The sequence below is a fragment of the Heterocephalus glaber genome, unplaced genomic scaffold, assembly GCF_053883595.1.
Source record: "Heterocephalus glaber isolate CG9 unplaced genomic scaffold, H.glaber_assembly_v1.0 deba00001429, whole genome shotgun sequence".
Classification (NCBI taxonomy): domain Eukaryota; kingdom Metazoa; phylum Chordata; class Mammalia; order Rodentia; family Bathyergidae; genus Heterocephalus; species Heterocephalus glaber.
The window spans coordinates 14459502-14486354 of NW_028258294.1; the positions used below are offsets into that span (position 1 = coordinate 14459502).

The 26853-nt window shown below is 32.3% G+C and overlaps 1 non-coding gene across 1 annotated transcript; it reads left to right on the plus strand.

Annotated features, from left to right (window-relative positions):
• The first annotated feature begins 24704 nt into the window (after positions 1 to 24704).
• On the plus strand, positions 24705 to 24807 carry LOC147827892 (U6 spliceosomal RNA). Its single transcript, XR_015451710.1, has one exon. It is a non-coding gene; the product is annotated as a U6 spliceosomal RNA (small nuclear RNA).
• Positions 24808 to 26853: the final 2046 nt, after the last annotated feature.

Sequence of the window (26853 nt, forward strand, 5' to 3'; positions counted from 1 at the left end):
GTTCTCTGTACATATAATGTGTGCTCATCTCTGGGAATTTCACTAAGCTTTAAGTCTTTCATTTCATTTCTTACTCAATTCATATTTTACTTTAATTTGTTAGCAGATTATTACTGCACATTTTTTCCAGTATTGAACAGCAAACCCAGGACCTTCTGCATTCTTCCAAGCACTCTGGCAGTGAGCTACACCCCCAGCCCTTGCAGGTACTTTAGAAATCTTGCTAGCTCATCTCATAAGCTCATCACTCTAGATCTCCTTCTGCTTACCAAATTTTATTTTTATCACTTGATACTTAATATTTGATATGTTTAGTAATTTTTAATTAGAAGGTGAACTTCATGTTTTCTAATTTTAAATGCTACATTTTGTTTAGTGTCTTAAAGGAGTGCCAGGCTTTCTTTTGCTAGAGACTTAATTTATGTGCAGATCACTTTGAGCCTTTCTTGAGGTTTTTTTTTTTTTCCTTGCTGAATATTAAACTCAACCTAATGCATGCTAAGTATGTCTTGTACCACTGAACTCCATTCCCAGATATTATGATTTATTTTTTTCCATTAAGTTTATTGGTAAATTTTAGGTATACAATATAGTTAGATTAATCATTGGGATCTTGTACCTGTACATGATGTATCTTGGTTCTTATTTTTTTCCCATTCCCCTGCCCTCCCTTCATCCTCTCCCACCCTTCCTATTTACAAAGACTTTTGTTTCCATTTTTTTCCTTTTCTCACATTTTTTCTTTTCCCTTCTTTCCTTTCCCCTACCCCACCCACTTCACCTACTCCTTTACGCCTTTTCTTCCTTATGATTTATTTTAAATTTTTCTTGAAGGTGAAGTACCTGTATTTCAGAATTACATTAACTGGGTTTCAATTCTACTTCCTTCTTTTCTGAATATTCATGGTGTTTATGAGGATTTTCCACACTGTATGGTTAGAGTTTGAGTGATTCCAAGTCCCTCATGGATTTTGTTCAACACGTACTTCCCCATCTTTCTTTCCCAGACTCATGGAGTGTCACTTTGTGCATGCAGCCCTTAGGCTTACCAACACACTCAAAGGGCTTTTGTTCAGTCTTCTAGATCTCTGATCTATGCATTTTCCTCCTCTCCATCATGCTACTCCACAAATTCCAGCTGTCTCAGACTCCTTGAATCTGATTTGTGTCTCTTCAATAGATAAAGGTATTCACATTTTACTGATTTGTAATTGAGCATTAGATGTGAGTCTCTGATAAAGTGCAGATAATTTAATGCAGCTGAACCACATTTATGAGCCAAACAGAAACAAAATTATGACAATAAACTTACACTGGACCTTGGTCAGTTATGTTATTCCTATTCACAGACTGTCACTGTTAAGTTTTATATAGTCAACATGAAACTTTTCAACATAAATATATTTTTAAAGGGTATATTTTAAACTCAATAAGTGAACTTAAGCCAAAAGAATCTTTTGATCAGATATATAATTTCTTCACTATTTGAACATTATTATTTTATAAGTTAATCTAAGTAATAAATATAAACAGTACTTTAGACTCATTAGTAAAACATAAATATTAGATTCAAATAAAAATGATGGTTGAGGTCTTCCACTATTATGAATATTACAACTAAATTTATTGATTATTCTACTGCTTAAGGATTACAAGGTACTTTGTCTTCTAAACCTCATTAAACCAGGATAAAAAAATTAAAACAGACATTATTAATTTTTTATAATCTATTACTTCATGTCAAATACATTTTAGAACAATGGCTAAAAGCTGGCCATTATCGTGTTAGTATGAAGAGAAGGCCTATCTGGTTGTATTTAATGAAATATTATGCAGTGTTTTAAGATCAGAAGTCAACCCAACTGGGCCTAAAGTCTGCCTTTGTTAGTTACTAACAATAAAGTAAAGCAAGTTTTTTAACTCTCTAAAGACTCAATGCCTTTATTAAAAATGAGAAAAATAGTTATATCTAATACTGAGTATTTCTGAAAAGAAATATATTTAAAAATTTTAGTACCATGACTGGTGCACAGCAGTATTGATGCTGAGTAAATATTGAGCATGGTTAAATATTGTTTGCAAATCTTTGTAACACTAAGAACAAACTAATGAGAAGCGCAAGATTCTGTGCCCAAAAATATTTAGCCTATTCAAATAGTTAATGACTTTGATCCATGCATTAACAAAACTTCCTGTTTACATTAGATCATCTGACTTTTTGTTCCAGTCCATTAGATGTAAAACAAATTTTTGATAAAATTTTACATGTATAAAAATGTTTTGGAGATTCTTTACACTCACTATGATATTGTCTTAATCTGTTTGGGCAGCTGTAACAAAATGCCATACACATGGAGTATTATATAGAGTGCCAATTTATTTCTCACTAGAGGCTGGAACTCAAAGATCAATGTCCCCAAAGTGTCATTGTCATGGGATGGTCCCTTTTTTTTAATTGGTGACAACCTCTCATTGTCTTTACATGATGGAAGATCTTAACAAATATCTTGTCTATTTCTTAATTTAAGAAAAAATGCCATATGAATAATGTAATATTTTCCTAATGCCAAAATCTAAATTTGAATTTTGTCCCTGAGCACTCTGTACTTACCTAACCACCACATTATTTTTTGTAGTTTAATTCATCCTCCATAGCTGTGATTTCCTTTAGGACAGTTTTATCTTATTTATTGTTGTTGACTTAATTTTATCATAAATACTAACATAATAGAACATTTTTAAAAATGTTCTTTGAATGATGAATGAACAAGTGAATGAAAAAAATCTGGGAAGCATTTCTATATGATCACTCTGTGTGTGTGTGTGTGTGTGTGTGTGTGTGTGTGTGTGTAGAGGTTGTAGATTAAAAAATATTTAAGAATTCCTTACAATTATTGTCACAAATCTTCATACTGGTAAAGACACCAACACGGATTTATGGAACCCTGTTACTTCCTTCTTTTTTCCAATTTTTAAATTATGTGTTATAAATACTTTTAAAATAATAAATTTGAGAGAAATAATATAACAGCTCATAAGATTTAATGTTTTAATAAAACATGAAAAATATGTTATGAATACTAAAATACTGGTAGTTATAAAATAATGTAGCAGTCTATTCCTCCTCTCTTCATCTCTGTACCTCTTCACCATTGAATTCAAAACTCACCACAAATTCCCTTATTTTGGAGCATCAATGTATAGAATATTGTCTTAGAAGGGCAGTTAGAGATGTTATGAAGAACAATGATGTGGAAAAAAGAGAAATTAAGCTCTAATGATAGGGCTCTATAAATGCCTCAAAGCAGGAAGGACTATGGGCATTGGTAAATTGTGTTGTTTGATGTTCTAACTTATATAAGGAAGTTTATTTATTATTTCTGGATTTAAAGAAATTGTAAATCCATTCAAATTATCACTCTTGCATCATCTGCCAGTTTACATACTCACATACACAAACGCACATGCTTGAGCACATGGAAACAATATCCAATCCCAAAACATACTAGGAAAATAAGGGATTCCCCGGTAAGATATAAGTAAAAATTGGATGTTATCTCACAACCACTTACAGAGTTAGCTTGTTGAAACAGAGCTATTTACATATTTATTGGGAAAGTAAAAACATGGCAAAGTACTGCATTGTATGTGATATCCAATTCTGTTACAACCTTAATTTCCCAAAAGTCAGTAATTTGGCTTTTGAAGGGTAATTCCATGAGCAAAATAGTTTAAAGTACTGGGCTTGGTGTCAAATTCTCTGGTTTGAGTATAAAATTTTTCAGTTTCTTACTGTGACCTGAGGCATATTATTAAGTTTTAGACATATTATGCATATTTCATAGAGTCTAAAAAGCCCTAAAGCACTTAATTAAAAATAAGTCTAAAAGGAAAAATTTTGAATAAAAAGAAGAAAATTAACAGATATGAATAGTCAAAGTAGTGCTTGTAGATTAATTTGAAGTGGGTTATTGCCCCCATTCCAAATCATTTGAAGTTCACATCAGTATAATATATAAATTTTAGTAACTTAGCGAATGTATACATGTGCATTTGTATTAAATTTTTCAGTGCACATTATTCTTATTTCATATTGTGTCTAGCAATATTTTCCTAATTCCTTTATTATTTACTTCCCGAAGATCAAGCAAATTAGAGGTAAATCTTGACTTTGCAACTTCTTAGTGATGTGGTATAAAATGCTGATGGGAGCATAGACTGGTGCAACCACTGTAGAAATCAGTATGGAGATACTTCAAAGAACTAGGACTGGAAGTCCCATTTGACCCAGCTATTCCTCTGCTGAGGATCTTCCCCAAATAATTAAAAGAATCATACCACAGTGATATATGTGCACCCATGTTCATAGCAGCACAGTTTGTGATAGCTAAAACTTGAAAACAGCCCAAATGCCCATCAACTGGAGACTGGATAAAGAAAATGTGTTTTTTTTAAAATTAAATGAAGTACTACTCAGCCATACAAAATGAGAAATTAGAGACATTTACACCTAAGTGGATACACATTGAGGCGATACTCTTAAGTGAAATAAATAGGACACACATGTATAAATACCGAATAGTTTCTCTGGTGTGAGAAACTGAAAGTGTAAATAAGGACTAAAATGTATAGTAAGTACTGTGAAATAGGAAGAAAAGGGGCAAAGGAGAAGGAGGCGGGAGGGATAGGGGAAAGGATAGAAGGGAATGGGATTAATATGAGAAAATGGAAAAATAGGAACAAAATCTTTGTAAATAGGGAGGAATGGAGGAGTTGAAGGGAGGGCTGGGCAAGGGTGAAAACTAAGAACCAAGAGAGACTATGTAAAGGTGCAAATTTCCAATGATGAATGTCATTATATTGTATACCTAAAATATACCAATGATTAGAATGAATAATCGATAGTGCAAAATAGGAAGAAAAGGTCCAAAGGGGTAGGGGTAATGGGAGGGGCAGGGGAAAGGAAAGGAGGGAAAGGAAAAATGCTGAGAAATGGAAAAAATGGAAATAAAGTCTTTGTAAATAGGGAAGGGTGGAGGGGGTGAAGGAAGGGCTAGGAATGGGGAAAAAATAAGAACCAAGATGCATTATGTAAAGGTACAATTCCCAGTGAGAAATGTAATTGTGTTGTATACCTAAAATGTACCAATAAAAAAGTTTAACAAAAAAAAGTAAACCCACACACAAAAATAAATAGAATAAGATAAAATAAAATAAAATGCTACTAAACTTTCTAAGTTATAGTGTCTTTAATTACAAAAGGGGAGATAAGAAAACTTAACAGCTTTTGTGATTCATATAGATCAGGTGAGTTCCAAGAATTGAAAACATATTTTTCTAATTTAGACACACTTTCTATGTCAGGCTGTTTTATTTATCCCTTTGATACAAGGTCAAGGGAAATGTAGAGAAGTAAAGAGCCAAAGTAACAAGATAAAGCAAAAAGCAAGCTATTAGTCAGTAAGGCTGGGATCTGAAACTGTCAGATTACAGAGATGCTCCATTATTCTGTACTCCCTCTGTTCATTTCTAGATAAAATGAAGTAATGACACTTATCTGAAGAGGAAAACATCTGACCCAGATAATCTATCATTTACTTAATGTCAAAACAGGGCAAAAAGAAAAAAATAATTCATGTTCTATTTGATACTGCTGTTGATGACTATCAGAGTTGATCCTCCGTTTTGAGGCACATATAGATAGCAACTTCTTCCATTTGACTTCCAATTTTCCTGTTAGAGTAAAAATACCCATGAAGAGAATATTTAAAAATCTAAAAATAGAGCAAAGGATAACAAGGACACTATAAATTTTCATGAAAAACTTCACTGACTGAGGAACATACCTCCTAAAATGCACATCCCTGAAGATTTCTACTTAATCTCAATCCTCTTTGCTTCCAGAACACAATACCAGTGAAGAACTAGATCTTGACAGTCTTATTTTTGTTCATTACTGAAAGGTACATATTGCCAAGTTACATACTGATTTTAGATTAGAATTTACATTATAAAGGTTGAAATGCAAGATATAACCTTATCCCTTACAAATGCAGTTCTTTGGATATATTTTCAAAGAAAACATCACATTACTTTCTTGCATGCTTGATGTACCCACAAAGAGAATTCAAAGCCATTTGATCATAATCTTCCCAAGAAGAATATGTGCCAGAAATATTTTGTAGAAAGAGCAACAGCAGTCTACCTATAACACATGAAGTAAAACTTCTGTAAAACTTTGGAAATTTTTCAGACAATATCAACAAATATACTCAAATTAGACTGGAGTGCTACATTCTTCATGACAGGCATGACTTCTTGTGGTGAACTACATGTAAAGTTGAAACTCCAAGGTTTCTTGAACTCCTGCAGATCCTATCCTGTTCATTAAGTCCGAAGCATAACTTAAACTCTCATTTTTACAATCAGGGATAAAATATCCATTTTAAATCAAGAGTCTTGCTCAAATTTTAATATGCATTTTTTGCTTATTTAATCCCCACATGGTTATATCCTTTGTTATTTAATTTGTGTTTCCTAGGGAAATTCTTTTTAACTATTAATTTCTTCTTTCATTCTTTAAAATACAATTTCTTAATGCCCATTTTCCAGTCAATTTTTGATGGCAAATCTAGGTGGCAAAAGAGGAAATACAATAACTCTAAATGCTCGAATTTTCTGTAAATGTTTCTATAAAAATCACTTATCCATTTCGAAGTCAGAAAGTAGCATGCTGCTTATCTGAAGCATGTCAATCAGAATGCATTCAAATTGTTGTTTTACTTAGCTTTCATGAAAACTAACAAAGTAAACAAGATTATTTTTAGTCATTCAAGAATAGAAAATAAAATGAAAGATGTAGATAAAATTTCATGTGGAATATAACTAGTTTTCTATTGAAAAAGATGTTACCAACTGAACAGAGAATCACTCTCTGTTGTCAATGAAACTATATTAAAATAAATAAAAGTATCAGCTTTGATTTTTATAGTACTCCACCAATTGTACATTAAAAATACTTGATAATGAAATTAATTACAATAATCTCATCATAGTCTCTGTTTTATAGTAGGGCTGGAATTTTAAGATATAGTGATAATTTGAAAAAATAATTAGTTTTTCTGCAAAATGCACAGGATAGTACTTACTAGAAGGATGCAATGTTCAAATTTCATGTTTATTTTTTCTTTTCTAGGAAAAAAATTAATGAATTGAGGGAAAAAAGAATTTAAAATACATATGACTGAAAAATCAATATATTCATTACATAATGGACTTTTAAAATCAATGAGCTAAATATTAAAGTATAACTTTTCTTTATAGCATATCAGTATTCAACTTGGTATGTATTCACTTTTTATTTATTTGATATCTACCTCTGTTTCTCTGTAATGTAAGCTATGTAAGGGCAGATATTTTATTTTTGAAGGATATCTTATTTATATCTACTCAGGATAATCTTTGGCAGATGATTATATATGAATTATGTTGGATTAAAAGGTATGTTCAAATTCAAATCTCTCCAAAATTTACAATGAATGAAGTGTTAAACTTGCTTTCTTCCTCAGGCCCTGGTAGTGAAATTAAGGCAAAATATATGCTCCTCATTTTATTATGAAGGTCAAATTTTTGTATTTATCTCATTTCTCTGGTATTCATGCTATGTTCTAAGTAGAAAATTTCTGATAGCAATACTGCTTCATCATTTATCTGTTTTATGTGTGTGTGTGAGTGTGTGTGTGTGTGTGTGTGTGTGTGTGAGAAGAGGAAATGGGTTATTTATCAAGGATGTAATTTTTGTTATCTCCCTATCCCTCAGTTAAAAAAATAAGGCTAGGGCCAGGGATTTAGCTCAGTGGTTCCAGCGCCTGCCTCGCAAGTATAAGGCCCCATGTTTGATCCCCAGCCATAGTTAGTTCAGGACTTTTAAAAAGTATTACTAACCATGAGTAGTTGTCATTTGATCATATGTCCAAAGTCACAGGCAATGATGCTAAGTAATTCCATCATGTATCACCCTATTTCCAAACCTTAATGCATTCCCCACTGAGAAAATATTTCAAATAAAGGAAATTTCTATATATTAATAAATTTTTATTCATTATTCAATTTAGAATTTTATCTCAGCTTTCTTATTTAAAGAACATCTACAAATTTACTCTAGAGGCTGGTAAGGATCAAGGATAATGTGTATATGTCATAGAAGAAATAAGAATAAAACAGATGCAATATTCTCTGAGAGTTTATTGTTCGATCATAATTATGGAAAAACTTCCAATAAGTTAAGTTTTGAAATATCCACTTAACTAAAGGTTTTCTTTGTGACTTAAATGAAGCTCAGATTGTAAGGTACCATGATGAGGAATTTTGAAGCCATATCCAGTTTGTATTCTCCTTGACTCTTTCTTCATCATGACTCAGTGCTGTGATTACATTAACATTTCTGAGCTCTGAGGTATTGAGTTGTTCCTGCTCACTAATTTAAAAACTGTTTACCTTGAATACTTATCATGATGATTAGTTTTATGTCCCAAATCACTTCTACATCAAGACTTTTTTAAGTCTCAAATGAAGGTCAACAGTAATCTCTATGAGTTCTAAAATAGTATGTGGCCTCTGCTACGCATTTCTTCTGGCTGATAGTGGGATTCCCTGACACTGATGCGAAAGTACAGGGTAGCTACTAGGCTACCCTAACACATCACTTTAAAAACTTACTCCATCACCATCATCTTCTTAGTCATTAAACACCAGCTGTTCCTAGTGCTAGCTTCTTCTATTAATACTTGTGTCCTATTCTTCAATAACAGTGCTTTCACATGCTCCTCCTTTCTGCTTGTCTGTCTACTATAAACAATATACCAGGTTCATTACTTCAATAATGACATTCTCTGATTTGCAACATGTGTGGTGTTAATTGATTGCAAAATCTTTTTTCTAATATATTCTATGTTCACACTGTCTAGCTTCAACTTTACATGTTTTTATTACAGAAGATGTAATATTTCCCTGATGTTCTTTTCTATTGGAAATTTTCAATGTAGAGGTAAATATCAACATAAATGTATGAAAAAATATACAAAATAAAGGGTAGGAATAATGGTATCTCAAACTTAGTATTACTAGAAAATTTCATAGTCTAGTTTTTGAGGATGGAAAGACTAGCATGAAAGTGAAAATTCAGACAGACTAGACTCATTAGCTTTCTGGTAAATTGATTCATATTATATTACATATTGTCATTTTTATCAGTGGGTCACACAGAGCTAAAGTACGCATTTGAGATTTCACAGATTTAAAATGATGTTTTAAAGATTTTAAATGGTGTTTATATATTATGTTTTATGGAAGTACAGCGTTTTGATCATTTTTCTACTATTAAGCTTTTTGTTGATGAAAAATACCCATCTTGTTTGTCCAGTGCAGAATAAAAAGAAAGAGGTTTTTGACTGAAGAGACTCTGTATCTCTAATAAAAGTAATGGAAAGATTTATCTACTTTTCTTGTATTAATAAAATAAATGACAGTTAATAATGTAAAATTACATAGTTAAAGTTATCTGACAATATATCTCAAAGATTTTCTTTACAAATACACAAACACACATATGTACATGAAGTGTTTAAAATATTGTGTTAATTGCACAATGTGTGCATACTTCAAAATATCACATAACATACCTTAAATATCTATCATTTAATTTGTTAATTACACTTCAATAAAGCTGGAAAACAGTGATTTCAAGGTAACCACAATTAAATAGAAACTCTCCAAATTGGAATACCATATATTTTTTCATAAAAAGTAGATAAATGTTGTACCTAGTATTAGTTGAAATAGTAGTATAATAACTTCTTTGTCCTTCACTTTGGTAGAATTTGAAAGAATGTAAGAAGATTTGGGTCAAATAAGTGAAATTTTTAGAAATGAAATCAAAATAATTTTTCAGATTTTCTATACAAATATAACCTAATTTATCTAACTTACTTTATTTCTTTCAATTAATTAAGTTTATTGGTACATTTTAGGTATACATAATGATCACATTCACCATAGGGAATTTGTACTTGTACATGATATATCTTGATTCTTATTTTTTCCCAGTCCCCTACTTTCCCTCCAAATCTTCTTCCCCTCCTTACTTACAAAAGCTTTGTTTTCATTTTTCCATCTTTTCTTAATTTTTCCTTTCCATTCCTTCCTTTCCCCTTCCCCTCTCCCTGGTTCCCCTACATATTTGAACATTTTCTTCCTACTTCACAATATCTATTATACATTTTGGTTCTCATTCACATTTTTTTGTTTCTCACACCAGAGAAACAATGCGGTATTTACACATTATGTCCAATATATTTCACTTAAGAGTATCATTTCAGGGTGCATCCATTTAGCTACAAATATCTCGTTTATCTTTCTTTATGTCTGAGTAGTATTCTATTGTATTAAAAAACCCCATCTTCTTTATCTATTCATCTGTTGATGGACATTTGGGCTGTTTCCAAGATTTAGCTGTTACACACTGTGCTGCTATAAACATGGGTGTGCATATATAACTGTGGTATGATGCTTTTAATTCTTTCAGGAAGATACCAAGAAGGAGAATAGCTGGATCAAATAGAATCTCGAGTTTTAGTTTTTTGGTGAATCTCCACACTGATTTCCATAGTGGCTGCACCTTACTACACTCCCTCCAACAATAGAAAAGGATTCCTTTTTCCCCACAGCCCCAAACAGCATTTGTTGTTGGCTGATTTCTTGATAGCAGCCAATCTTTCTGGAGTGAGGTGGAATCTCAGCATTATTTTAATTTTTATATCATGAATAACCAGTGATGTTGAACATTTTTTCATATATTTATTTTCTGTTTCTACTTCTTCATCTGAGAAGTGTCCATTCATTTTAGATGCCCATTTTTTTTTTTTTTTTTTTGTACCGGGGATCGAACTCGGGTCCTTGAGCTTGCACAGCAGGTGGCGAAACCACTGAGCTAAATCCCCAGCCCAAGATGCCCATTTTTGATATGGGTCTTTAATTTTGGGAGGTCTGATTTTTTGGGATTCTTTATGTATTCTAGATAGTAGTCCTTTGAGGAACAGACAAAGAATATTTTCTCATGCTGTGGGTTGTCTTGTCACTCTGTTGGTGGGTTTTCTTGCTGTGCAAAATCTTGTTAATAAGATGAGATCCCAGTAGTTGATTCTTTGTGATAGTTCTTGTGTGATTGGGGTTTTGTTCATAGTGTTTACCTACACCAGTGTCTTCAAAAGTTCTACCTAATCTCTCTTCCAGCAGATTTAGTGTTTCTGTTTTAATGTTTAGATCTTTGATTCCATTTTTATTTTAGTTTAGTGCATGTTGAAAGATATGGTTCTAATTTTAATCTTTGGCATGTTGAAACCCAGTTTTTCCAGCACCACTTATTTTGTTTCATTTTTTTTTTTTTTTTTTTTTTTTTTTGGTACCAGGGATGAACCTCAGAACCTTGGACTTGCGAGGCAGGAGTAGCGCCACTGAGCTAAATCCCTGACCTGAGCGCCATTTATTAAAGAGGCTTTCTTCCAGTGAAGGTGTTTGGCTCCTTTGACAAAGGAGCTGAGTATGTCTGGCTTTGTTTCTGCATTGTCTAATCTCTGCTATTCATCTAACCTACTTTAATCAGTTTTTCTCATGTATTTAGAAAAGTGTGTGTGTGTGTGTGTGTGTGTGTGTGTGTGTGTGTGTGTGTCCCTGAGCCTGAGAAATCCACTTAGCTCTTGGTCTTTCTGCTGTTGTGCAGCTAATTGCCTAAATGTGTTGGAAAGGGGTATGATAAATCAGAGGCTGAGATCTTGCACTCTTATCAACAAAGAGGAAAATATTGAATATTTATTAAATATTTTTCACCTTTCAGGATATCATAAGATGATCAGACTTTATGGCTTGTCTGTTAGGTTCCTCATTTAGAGGTTCCTTTCATCCCTGACCAGGGAGCCCTTCCTGCTATCATGCATTGCAGTAACTGTTGCCTGTCTGCCAGACTTCCCTGCTTCTTCCCACATCTCTGTATCTTATTTTTCTTGTTGTCTATTTCATTTTCTTCCCATCCTACTGCCTTTTTATGTCTCGTTGAATGCTCCATTTTAATTATTCACATTCTTTCTCCTGTCATCTCTCATTTTCTTTTGCACTCTCCCTTTGTCATCTTATTTTTTATTTCCACTAACAGGTTCTGATGTTCCTCATTAAACTGTGTTTGTAGTTTCCAGTAACACATCTTTCACTTCTTTAGTTAAATTTGTTCTTAAGTATTTTATTTTTTGTTGTTTCTAAATGAATTTTACTTAATTTTCAGATTGTTCTGAAATCTATATCTATTGTGTTTTATATATAAAACCATGTAATCCTTAGAGATGATTTTATTTCTTATAATCTAATCTTTATGCTTTTTAACCCTCTCCCTCTTTGCCCTTGATACCCAGCCAAGTAAATAGTCCATGGATATAAAATATTTTCTTCTTACTCTTCTTATGGGAAAAGGTTTGTCTGGCACAACTAAGTACTATGTTAGCTGTGCGTTTTCCATAGATGCAACCTACTAGGAGCTTGCACTTGTGAGGAAGGCGCAGCGCCACTGAGCTAAATCCTTGGCCCTTTGTTGTTTTACTTTTGATTAATATATAATACTTATACATTTTGGTGGATAAAGTAATATGAGCTTCTGTTAAGAGTAAGGACATACTTACTATTATCATATTTGACTTTGCTGGCTTAGGGAGTTAAATTTTACAATCATGGGATTTCAAAACATTTTTAGAGTTAGATCTTTCTGGCCAGTATAATATTTTTATTGTAATTTTTTGGGGGGTACCAGGGATCAAACTTGGGTCCTTGTGCTTGCACAGTAGGCGGTGAAACCACTGAGCTAAATCCCCGGTACATATTGTAATTTTTTTATACTACTCTAATTCATAATAACAAAACTTTATCATTTATTTACATTTGTTATATCTCAAGAGATGATAATTATAACAACAACATATATCCAAAAATAACATTAAATATTAAGCAGAAAATATAAAAAGATCATGTTTGAAATATCTAATATTTATTTAATATATATTTATATATATTTTCAAATTTATATATAGAGAGAACAGTTTAGATTTCTATGCATTAGAAAACAACTGAAAGAAGTTTAAAAAAAAGTTGATATAATTGGTCCAAGATATAAAAGTTACTTATCAGATGAATGCTGATGGTTAGCGTGTGTTTGTTTAGAACAAATTGGAACTGCACGTGATGCTGCTTGCCTGTAATTGTAGCATTCTGGGAGGCAGAGATGGGAAGGTGACAAGTTGGAGCCCATTCTGGGCAACTTAGGAACTTAGAGAAAACATGTCTCAAAATTGATAAAATAATAATAAGAAGAATAATTTTTGAAAGGGGCTTGGGTTGTAGCTCAGCACAAACACCTTGCTCTTAATCTCTGGTACTACAAAATAAATAAACTAACTCATTAAAATATAAACTCATATTCGTTCTAAAACATTGCTCTCACCAAATAATTGTTAGCAATTTGATAACTCAAATCAATTTATACTCAAGAAAATGGAGTTGGGATATTGGATAATTAGAAGATGCAACTGCACCCAAATTACTTTTTATTGATGTTGACTTCTCATTCATAATAGAAAACATGAAAATGGGGGAAAATGTGTCATTAGATACAGTAAAGTTTCATCATGTAATAATTCATTGTCCTATGTTTTCTTTTCTCATGAATACTTTTTAAAAATTCTAACTCAGATGGATTCTTGTTATTAATAACTGTGTCATAGCAAATGATACATTTTAATAGGTACTAAAATAATGTTAATTTAAAAATGTGAATGCTAAAAAACTCATTGTTTATAGCTTCATCATCTGCTTCCCCCTTATGCTAAATAATAAAGAAGAAAAAAACACTTTTATTTAATTTAGAAGGCTTTCCAGATGTCTTTTTAAACTTAGGTATTCAAAGAAGATTGTATTGTGCAGGACTTATTTATCTCAATAGAAGCCACAACATCAGCAATTTGTATAAAATATGTTTATATGTTGAAAAGGAATTAAATAAGATAAACTTCGAATGGAAGTCTAAGTATCCTACAGGTGTACCGCAAATGACATTTAACAGGATGACTGGCAGCAAATTCAGTGCATAGGAATTACATTTTTATCGAGAGTCTAAACTATTATATATATTTAGAGTATAAAAGCAATGAAAAAGATTGCCTCCAATAAAAGAAGCCTAAGGTCCTGTTCTAAAGGTATACAATTTCAAAACAATAAAAAAGGCTATTTCTTTATTTTTCTCTAAAGAATCAAATATGAGTCAAGATTTATTATACACTAAGTAATATATGATGCTCTTGATAATATAAAATCTTGATCTTTTTCTGAACGCTCAACATGAATTTTCAAATATAAACTATCAGAAGAAGATTCTTTCAGCAAATAACTATTTTTTACAAAGTAGAATAGTACATTTTCTTGGCGTCACAAAATTTACAATTGAGTAATGAACACAGGTACAAATCTCATGCGTTGGGGGGTGTGTGTGCCTGTGTCCCTGTGTATTTTTCAGGAAAGATTTTCTCTTGTATGATCCTGTGCCACCCTGTACACAGAGGACTCTCATGGGGAGTGAAGGTAGAGATAAAGTGATCTTTAATGGTGGGGAAAGAACACCAAGAGTTATTATCATGTGTTTAAATTAAAAATTCACATCAAGAAATGGTAAAAACAAAACAAAACAAAACGGGGGAATTCCAAGGATAGATTGTGACAGGATTGCATACTGTAACAAGCTGTTTATATTTCTTGTTTGTTTACCTAAACTGCAAGAAACTTTAAATCACTTTATGTACATTTTATAAATACTGTCCTCATTGTGTGATGTTCACATGGTAAATGGGCAGGAAAACATTATGAAGGCAAGAATGCTTCACCTGGTCCACAAGAGATGATACCAAGTCTCAAGCACCAAAAAGAGGCTAGAAAAAATGAACTTCTAATAACAGATGAACAAGAACAAAAACAAATCCTCTATGACCCTATTATTCCATGAAAGGTAGAAAGTACTTACCTATACTTGATCTAGTCATGGCAAGAGTATTCACTTCTACCTGTGTCTCAGAACTAGGACTCTGAAGGACACAGTAGTGTTAGTTTGGTTGCCTATTATTTACACATAATAATTCTGACCTTTCCTAGAGTTAATAAAATCTCTATATGGCTGAATATAGAATACTGCTGTTTACTAGGTGGTTAGAGATAAGGTTGAGGGAATAAAGGAATGAAGATGGAAGTTGTAATTATGGTAAATAATATTCTACTTTTCACCTGAAGGCTAAAATATTAAAAAGAGAACATTATGTACCATGAGACCTTCAAACTCTAAGATTTTTATATGAAAGATAACTTCAAATTTTCTAACAGCTCAGTTGTAGCCTGTTCTTCAATTTTTGGATGTTCCTTTTGGTTGTCAGCATTGTATTCTGTAGAAACTCATCTAGGAGCTTCCCAAGGTTCTGAAATTTCCAAAACACTTGCTCTAGCATCATTTACTGTAACTAGAATATATGTTGGGTGATATTTGCTCCAGAACTTAAACTGGTTTTACATCTAACATTTTATCACTTTACACAGAATTTCAAAAGCCTCATTATTATCCCAAATGGTTAGATTCTGTTTATTTTTGGATACTGGTGTTAGGTTTTAATCTATTTTTGGTCCTTTACCTTGCTCATTTTGACAGCAGTTATCTCCTCATATTTTCTCTCACTTTTATAGGCTTATTTAATCTAAGCACCATTTCATATTCTTCTAGAATACTGTAATACATTTACCAAACCTGTTTTACATGCAGAGCAATTAAAATTGTACCTTCTTCAGTATATCATTATATTTTCCTTTTAGGCCTATTACTATTATTGATATCTCAATACTATAATTCTGATATTTTAGTGTTCAACTGAGCTTTAGTAGAATAATATTTTTGGATAAGACTAAATTTGTATGTTCTAACATTGACATGTAATTGAAAAATTACACACTTATTTAACTACATTAACTTTTCATTCTTAATAAAATGTGAATTGATTCTTGGATGTGTCAAATATGAAAACATATGTAAAAGTATGTAAAGTCTAGACACTCTGAAAATGTTTGATAAGTTAGCTTCCTTTCACTATACCTACCCTAACTCTACTCCATTATTCCTGCTCAAAGTATGTATTACAAACTGAGCATTTTGACTCCAGAGTCTCTGCCCTATTATTAGCCTTCACCTACTCAGTCATGGCAAAATGGCTTCATCATAGGAGACAAAGAATAATATTGTGAAGACAAGAAATAGATAATTGACAGGTCAAAAAGGAAGGAAAGAAGGGAGTATGAAAAAATAGGCAGAGAAGGAGGGAAGAAGAAAGGAACTGACACCAAAAGGACAGGGTTACACTTTATTAAGACCAGTAAAAGACTTGATCTGGTACTGTAACTATAGGAATGTAATTAGTCTCCTAAAGTAAAAATCAATAGTAAATTTATATTCTGTCTCTGCATTAAGTTCTCTCAAGCAAATACATTTTCTTATTATTTCTGCTCTCATTCATTGATAAATAGCGATAGTGCATATTATGTAAGTGGGAGCCCAGCCTATGCGATAATTTACTTTAGTCCTGTTCTTGTCTGTTAATAAATAATTGCATAAGTCTAAGCAGAAATCTGGTTCTTTTACCTTTCATTTTCTCATGGAAATGTGACTATATTGAACTTTAATTGATTTCAAAAGGACAAAAATTATATATACATTATATCTAATTATTCCTCTTAAAGTTATGTACTATTTAACCCCATTTGACAAATAAAAGAATTGGTGTTACATTTTTGTCCAAAATAATGCAGTTGTTTACACATTAGAATTTGATTCTAAAACTGTCTACCTTTAAGATAATCCAATAGCTACAGTCTGTCCTGGCTTCAGCCATAATTAAATAATCTGTAACTCTAACTTCAAAAGAATTGTTATCTTTATTATAATATTCATGACAACTACTCATATGGTACATTTAATTATAAATCAATTTGGAATATTAATTGTTATTATTTATATAAATATGTTTTTTTAAGGTATATCAGAAATGCTAAATAATATATTTGTCCCAAAGATTAAAAGAATTAAATAATGACGATATTGTCATATCATTAGTGCAAACATTAAAGAAAAAAGATATTTCTAAAATTTGGTTCAGCAAACAGCTTATACCAGGCCATGTATTTTGAAGATGTTGCAAAATGCATTCATTTCTAAGTAGAGATTATCAGTGCAAAAAACTTTGATGCTACTGAAGCACATCTAAGCAATTGCCAAGGAAATATCATTGAAATATGAAAATAGGATATTATGACAAGAACAAAATTAAGTACCAATACTGTAAAGCAGGGAATTCTGATAAGAAATAAAATTACAATGAAATCAAGTGGAAAATGGATACAATATTATGGTATAGTTGATGCTGTACTGTTAGGGTTATTCCACTTTTTTTTTACAAAAATACATTTTAAATTTGAATTTTAGAAATAAAAGACAATTTTGAAAGTTCTAAGTTCCTAATGTCATCCCTTTCAGTTACAAATGCCTGAAAGTATGTAAGATTCTGGAAAATGCTAAAGAACTCCTTGCTTTAGCTCATTGTAAATTTCAAATATTATATTTTGACTCTTCTCACAACGTTGGACTGAAAAATATAAATAAGCTAGTCCTGAGAGCCCTTAAATGAAGTTTCTACTCAGCACAGTGGTTTCCATCAGAGAGAGAGAAAAATGTAAGAGATTTCTTTTTAGAAAACAGTGGGGGCTAAAGAAAAATAGATAAAATTTAAACAGCTCCCCAGTGTTCTGGCTTTTCAATATGTCTCGGTGGGTGAGAGTTCTTCTTATGAATTGCTTTCCATCTACTTGAAGCAACAAAGTGTATCTTGTAATCCCTTATACAATTTGGTGGCTGAAACCATTCATCCCGATGGGTGTAGAATAAAACCTAAACCTCAAACATGACTAGTAGGTCATCTCTCAAGGGATGATCTGAAAGAAAGTCTGAAAAAAGCTCTAGGTTTTCATAGTGATTATATATTTTAGAGGTAGATCTCTGAATTGCTCACAGCAGATAAGTTGAAACATTAGGATTCAATATGATATAACCCGATTATTTGGTCATTTTATGAGGTGGGCTTGCAAGAAGGCTTTAACTTTTTCTTAATGAAACTATAATTGTGATTGTGTTTAGCTGAAAAAGAACGCATTACACTTGTTCTTTGAAAAAGTCTCTGATTTATTGGATGATAACAAATAGAAGAAAAAGAGATTGTTATTTTAATTGTTCCCATTTAACTAAATTTTAGAGTTTACATAATAAGAAAAATTAAATTTGTTCTGAAATAACACAGAACTTACATTCATCCTGTGGATTTCCACATAAAAACGACTCAAAGAAAGGAAAGTACTTCCTCTAAACAAACTTCAAAATGTATACATTGATGGAGGTCATTTGGATTATGGCTGTGCCACAAAATCATTGTGTGATTGTGATCAGTACCTCAAAGCTTTTTTTTTTTTTGTTGGCATAATGTTGACACTGGCATATAATTTTTAATGTTGTTGGCAAAATATTGCATAAAATTTATATAACTTGGGGCCGGGGATTTAGCACAGTGGTTCCACAGCCTGCCTTGTAAACACAAGGTCCCAACTTCGATCCCCGGTACCAAAAAAAATAATAATAATTATATAACCTACCTTACACGATAATAAACAGTAAGTAGTTAGTAAATGGCAAGTGCATGATGAAGCATATTGTATGATAAAGCTAAATATCAATCATTTAAATTGCTATATCTTTTATTTTTGTATTAAATTCTTTTATTGGTACATTGTAGGTATGCAACACAATTACATTTCTCATTGGGAATTGTACCTTTATATAATGCATCTTGGTTCTTATTTTTTCCCCATTCTTAGCCCTCCCTTCACGCCCTCCACCCTTCCCTATTTACAAAGACTTTATTTCCATTTTTTCAATTTCTCATCATTTTTTCCTTTCCCTTCTTTCCTTTCCCCTGTGCCTCCCACTACCCCTACCCCTCAGGACCTTTTCTTCCTATTTTACATCATCGATTATTCATTCTAATAATTGGTACATTTTAGATATACAATATAATGACATTCATCATTGGAAATTTGCACTTTTACATAGACTCTCTTGGTTCTTGTTTTTCACCCTTGCCCAGCCCTCCCTTCAACCCCTCCAGTCCTCCCTATTTACAAAATTTTGTTCCTATTTTTCCATTTTCTCATATTAATACCATTCCCTTCTATCCTTTCTCTTAGCCCTCCCACTTCCTTCCCCTTTGCCCCTTTTCTTCCTATTTCACATGACCTATTATACATTTAGTCCTTATTTACACTTTCAGTTTCTCACACCAGAGAAACTATTTGGTATTTACACATCTGTGTCCTATTTATTTCACTTAAGAGTATTGCCTCAATGTGCATCCACTTAGCTATGAATGTCTCTAATTTCTCATTTTTTATGGCTGGGTAATACTCCATTTTATAAAAAAACCCACATTTTCTTTGTCCAGTCTCCAGTTGATGGGCATTTGGGCTGTTTCCAAGTTTTAGCTATTACAAACTGCACTGCTATGAACATGGGTGCACATATATCACTGTGGTATGATTCTTTTAATTCTTTGGGGAAGATCCCCAGCAGTGGAATAGCGGGGTCAAATGGGATTTCCAGTCCTAGTTCTTTGAGGTATCTCCATACTGATTTCCACAGTGGTTGCACCAGTCGACAGTCCCACCAGCAGTGGAGCAGGGTTCCTCTTTCCCCACAGCCCCACCAGCATTTGTTATTGGTTGATTTCATGATAGCAGCCATTCTTTCTGGAGTGAAGTGGAATCTCAGCATTGTTGTCATTTGCATCTCTCAAATGACCAGTGATGTTGAACATTTTTTCATGTATTTATTTGCTATTTCTACTTCTTTGTCTGAGAAATGTCTGTTCATTTCAGATGCCCATTTTTGGATTGGGTCTTTAAATTTGGGAGGTCTGATCTTTTTAAGTTCTTTATAGATTCGAGATAGTAGACCTTTGTCTGAGGAAGAGCAGGTGAAGATTTTTTTCCCACATTGTGGGTTATCTCTTCACACTGCTGGTGGTTTATCTTGCTGTGCAGAGCTTTTTAATAAGAAGAGATCCCATTTGTTGATTGTTTGTGCTAGTTCACAGGCAACTGAGGTTTTGTTCATAAAATCTTTTCCTACACCGATGTCTTCAAGAGTTCTACCTAACCCCTGTTCCAACTGGTTCAGAGTTTCTATTTTAATATTTAGATCTTTAATCCATTTTGATTTTAGTTTAGTGCATGGTGAGAGATACAGGTCTAGTTTTAATCTTTGACAAGTTGAAACCCAGTTTTTCCAGCACCATTTATTAAAGAGGCTATCTTTCCTCCAGTGAGGGTGTTTGGCTCCTTTGTCGAAGATGAGATGGCTGAGTGTGTCTGGCATTGTTTCTGCATCTTCTAATCTGTTCTACTGGTCCTCAAGCCTGTTTCTTTGCCAGTACCATGCTGTTTTTATCATAGTAGCTTTGTAGTATAGTTGCAGGTTGGGGATTGTGATACCCTCTGCCATGTCTCTTTTACCTAGAATTGCTTTTGCTATTCTGGGTCTCTTCTTGCTCCAAATGAATTTTTGATATTAACCAAGCTTGTAGGCAAGATCCTCAGGAGATATAATTTATAAAACAGCATCATACTTAGTATAATAAGCTTAGATAGATAGTGGGAATGGTGAGAAAGAAACATTGAAATTAAAAATGGTTGGCTTGCACCCCCAGAATATACCATGCTTGAACTAATTCATGTGCAACTCACTGCTGAATATTTTTGGTTAAACAATACTTTTTGGAAATTCATGTGAATATTTTGGTTTTGTTTCTTTTTCATTTTTAATTTTATTGGTACAACTTAGATTTGCATAATGATCACATTCATCATAGGGAATTTGTAGCTTTACATGATATATCTTGATTTCTTTCATTTCCCATTCCTCTGCCCTCCCTTCAACCCTTCTTCCCCTTCCTTATTTAAAAAAGACCCATATGAATATGAATATTTTATAATTACCAAAAATATAATGAGGCAATAAGTTTTAAAACTAATTGAACTTGTGTAGCTGATATGCAAAAATAAGTAAAATTGCTACTTTAGTATAAGTAATAATGACAGATACCACCCAGATTCATTATCAAAGGTTGGGTTTCTATTATCTACAGTGACACTTTTTACTTCAAAATCAAATATCATTTCAATTCTATTATAATAAATCTTATTGATATTTCAGTATAAAGATGAAGTTTATTGTAAATTATACATCAAAGAAAGTAGGTATCTAGAATAATTCCATGTAAATTGTAGTCATCCTTATGTGAAACTTGACAAGGATTATTGAGCACAGTCAGCAACAAAAATAAATCATCAATAGAGAAGAAACTGTGTGTAATCAAACGGTAGGCAGTGACACATAACTGAGGTCTGAATTCAGCTCTGTTGTGAGCTTTCTACATGATGATATGTAATCCTTAATCTCTGTATGTTTTGTTCCCTTACATTCATTACATTCACTCCATCTTTATGTTCAGTACAGTGATTAAATTAATCATATAGCACCTAAAACAATTTCTAACAGGATAAGTGCTATACTTCTTTTTAGAAACAAATCTACTTGGAAGCACATTGTGATTTGTTAATTTTGAAATTTTAAATACAACAAATTTTATTTGGAGTATATTAAGAATCAAAGGTACACATTATAACACTTGTTCTAAGTGTATTTATTCTTAAATATAAGAGAGTATTATCTGCCAATAACACTCCTTGCATTTCTCTAACCCCTTGCTGCCTTTTTTTGTTATAGGATGTCAATCTTTTTGGCCAACTGCGAAGGAGAAAATAGGCATATATTCAATAGGCTTTGTCTTTCCTTTTCTGAAGTAAACTTTTGGTATGCACCTATATATTTTTTTTCCTGGCCTTCTGTTATAGGAACAGTTCCAGCACAGGGAGACTTGTAGGGTATAGCACTGCCTGCATATAACTAATCAGTTTGATTCTGAAGTTTACTGTGAGAAAATAATTTGTCAACTCATGTATAGAACATCTTTCAGCATTAATATTCTGTCTTGTGTTATAACTACTTTTAATCTATCTTGAACTTAAGGAAGAAAAATGGGTGCTGCTCTTTTGGCCCTCTATTCCTAATAAACCACACAAAATAGTAAATAAATTATAAGAGTAAATGATATTGAATTACTGCATCCATATTCATGTTTTTATACATACATAGGTATCTAAAGAGAAGGCTAGATAAATAGATATAGTTCATATTTTCTATAAGCAGGTGGATGTATGAAAATAAGATGATCTTTATCTTAATAAATACAGTGTTCACCAGGGTGAATTTCTGTCAAGATGCTCACAGGGTTTAACAAAAGTCCTTATTTTAGAGCTCAGACTAAATTGCTTGTTCCCATTAAGAAAGACCTTTGTGGCCTTTCCACATTTCCTTGCACAAAACTAAAAGCAGACTAAATATGGGTGACAGCACTTGGTAAAAGTGATTGTAGTGACATTTTAGATCTGTCAAGTCTTTCTGTAAGTACTGCGCTGTAGGTAGCCTAATGAGACACACTGCATAGTAATAGCGAAAAAAAAAAACCCTTTAGAACTCTTGTTACAATCATTTAAAGGGGGCTGTAGCTCTGAAGGCCATCATTTTCTGCTGGGCAGTGGAATCTTTTGGTAGATACTGAATTGCAGTAAATGTCTTGAAAGCAATTCCTTTTCAGTCATAACCACACAAAGATTTAGGTGTGCTGGGCTTCTGTGGGTGATGGATGAAGGCTTGGCACCTAGGTAACTGGAAATACATCCAGGGAGGTGATTTCTGAAAATTCAAAGATTTACCTATATGACAACACATACTTCTGTGCATTCAAAGTGTAAAGTTGCAGTGAATACACTAAAATTATTCTTAAATTATGTAGCTTTTCAATACTAAATATCTTATATCTTATGCTCATAATAATAAGTTGCAACTGCTGAAAATAATGCTGATGTTTGGACATTTCCCTTGGAGAGCTGATTGAAAAACAGATTTATATTCAGAATAAATGAATATACAAAGCATCAGATTTGGGAAACTACAGGAAAATTAAAATTATGTATGCCACTTCAATAAATATTTGAGAGTCAATTTTATACAATACAATATTCTAGGCATCATGGTACAAATAGTGATTAAGGCATGATTGCTATACCAAAATAGCTTAACCTATAGAAATAAAGTAGTGCATAACATAAAGTAGTTATAACACAAGCCAGAATAAAGTAAGGGTACAGATTCAGATTGTAGTATCATTTGTTTATTCATTATAAGTTATTTGTCCTTGTATTTATTTACTTTTACTTTAGTCTTTTACTTTTTAAAAAATTTGAGGAAACATTATATCTGAGTCTTTATGTACTTATACAATTAGATGTTATATTTGTCCATGGGATGTGAGGATATAAATAATTCATTTTATCTTGATTGAAAGAGTTTCCTGGTACTTATTTGTAAAAGGAAATATTTATATAATTATTTAAGATGGTATATTAGATATAGTTATTGGGGTAGACAATATCTTCTATGATATTTTACAGTAATTTCAGGATAATTTTATTATAAATTTTGCTTATTTTTATATACAAAATGTTAATTTATATCATTAAACTGTGACAAGTATCTGAGCTAAGTTAAGGTATGATATAGAGCAGTCCCCCCTTAGCTGCAGAAGATATATTCACAGGCATCCTCAGTGATTCTCTGAAATTATGAATAGTTTACAATGCTCTCACTATATGTCCTATATTTTTTCTAATGCCTTTCAGTATTGCCACATAGTACCAGAATTAATTAATTAATCCTTCCATTTTTGTACTTAGATGCTTCCTTTGCATTGCTACTCTAGTACTTTAGAGCTATACTAAAATAAAATAAGAATCAACTTATTTTACACAAGTACTGTTGTACTATGACAGTTGACCTGATAACTGAGACACCTACTAAGGAAATAACAAGAATGTAGCATATATTGTGTGGATACACTGGATAAAGGGATGGTTCACTTCTTGGACAGGGAGGAGTGGTATGGGCTGAGATTTCATCATGTTACTCAGAATTGTGCTTAATTTAAAACTTACAAATTATTTCTGGAATTTTTAATTTAATGATTTAAGGCCATGGTTGACTGCAGGTAACTAAAACGGCCAAAAGTGAAACCATGGATGGAGGCAATTGCAGGTGTTGGGCAACTGGGATCATGTTAAGTGGATAATATATATATAGTTATATATATATTATTAATTATATAATTAATAATATATATTAATATAATAATAATATATATTATTTTCTTCCATGAAGACTATACAATATATATAGTCTTCATGGAAGAAAATAAATAGGCTATATCTGCACCTGAAAATTAAGACATAGGTGTACTTTTGATTTAAATATTAGGAAAACAAAATAAAGTATTTTTCACTTGAGCTTTATAAATAATAAAAGGCAATGCTTGCTTCAGCAGCAGATACACTAAAATTGGAACGATGCAGAGAAGATTAGCATGGCCCCTGCGCAAGGATGACACTCAAATTCGTGAAGAATTTTAAAGAAAAAAAAAGGCAAAGTAAGAAAATGAACTGAATTTTTATTATAAAATTATTATTTTATAATGATTAAGTATTAATATGCAATATTATATTAATAGATGATAATATAATTGATAATTTATTATGGTACTATTTCCTTTTTAAAATAAGGTTCATATAATATTTCAGTGAGATAAGTTAATAAATTCATTGAGTATATAGTTTTCTATTCTAGTTATATTACTTTTAATTCTAAGGGCTGGGGATTTAGCTCAGTGGTTCCGCTGCCTGCCTTACAAGCACAAGGTCCCAAGTTTGATCCCCAGTACCAAAAAAAAAAAAAAAAAAAAAAAGCCTTCACCACTTTTAATGCTAAAATTGTGTTTCTAATGCACCGGGATGTTTGATAGAATAAATCTTCTACTTAGAAGAAGTTGCATTTATAATAGTTGAGAGACTATGAGGAAAAAGATGAATAAAGACCTAAAAGAGGCATGCAGAACAGGTTAATTAAGCCTGGTATGGTGGTGTACACCTATAATCTCAGCATGCTGGGAGCTGAAGCAAGAGGACTGTGAATTTGAGTCCTATAATATGAGCAATTTAGCAAGACTGTCTCAAAACATAAAAATGGATGAAGGATGTACCTTAATGTGAAGGCCCTGAGTTCAATCTCAAGTACCTCAAAAATAAATATGTAAATAATCACGGAATACCTAAGCACACTAGCACCTTCGGTTTCAACTTGATAGTGTAAGAATTAGACCAGTAAAATTCATTTACAGGGAAGACTTCATAAAAGCTTAGAACTAGAATCCTGACAATCACAATGTTTATTTTCCTGAAGGGTCATCTGGAAAGTCTGTCTTAATAATTTAGAGTAGCAGTGGTGGCAACTATAGGTGGTTATCACATACTCTATATCAGAAAAAATTGGAAGATTATTACCTTACGAATTTTTATGGCTACCTCTTTGTACTTTAAATTCATGGTTAATAGTGACGCCAACCTAATAATATCTTCCCTAACAGAGTTTATGGCACATGCAAGTGCTAAAATGAATTGAACATATATGTGAGTGAAAAAAGTAATTTGTAGAGTTAATTGATATGAGTTGCGGCAAGAGTTTAAATTTGCTAAATTTCTGCCTTTTTCTTGCTTTTCTTCCCTCTAAATATCCGTGAGTTTCAACTTAAGTCTTGATGTAGTCAGGGGGTCCCCTGTTCCTGGAAGTTTCTGAAGTATAATCTTGGTTTCCTTAGAATGAAGAAACATCCACAATCTCTACTCTTACTCAAATCATTTCCCCGTCCAAGCTCATAGAGAAGTGAGTTTGACAAAAAGTAGAGCTGAGTGTCAGCTTTAGTTCTTCATCTCTTTCAGATATTGGTACTTCAGTTTTCAGCTTCTGTCAGTTGCCCTAAGATCACAACATCTTAGGTAGTTACTCTGCCTAGAAGCAGTGCTCTGTTGAGAATACTTGGAATTCAGCTTCTGACTTGGACTCAGAAAGGACAAATATCCCCAGTGATTAACCAGTGCAACTTTCTTTTCTCTGTAAGGCTGCATTTCTCCCCTATTCAAAATGCAAATGTATTTTTCTTTCAAGGCCTAATTGGTTCAGAATCTCTCTAATATCTTTATAGACTTTCAATTTATTGTTTTTTAATTCTTTTTCACTATTGTTTCTGCTCTTGTTTTCTAAAAATGTTATTTTTCTATAAGGCACTCTATCATAGCTACTCAGGGATAGTCATCTGATTTATGAGAAAGTGTTATTCTGCTACAGAGAAAGGATTACATATTTTATAAATGGTGCTTGATGAACTTAATAGCTATATAGGAAAAATATATATTGATGCTTAAATTCTAACATTCCTCTAAATCATTTGTAGGCGTGTTGTAAGTATAATATAAAAGGATGAAAGCTATTCAGAAGAAAACAGGTGAACATCTTTATGACTTTAGCAAAGGTATATTTTTAGTTCAGAGGATATAAAATATACCAATATACATATATATCCTCTTACTGTTTCTAATTCTCTATTTCTCTGTAGAAGCTGGACTGACATA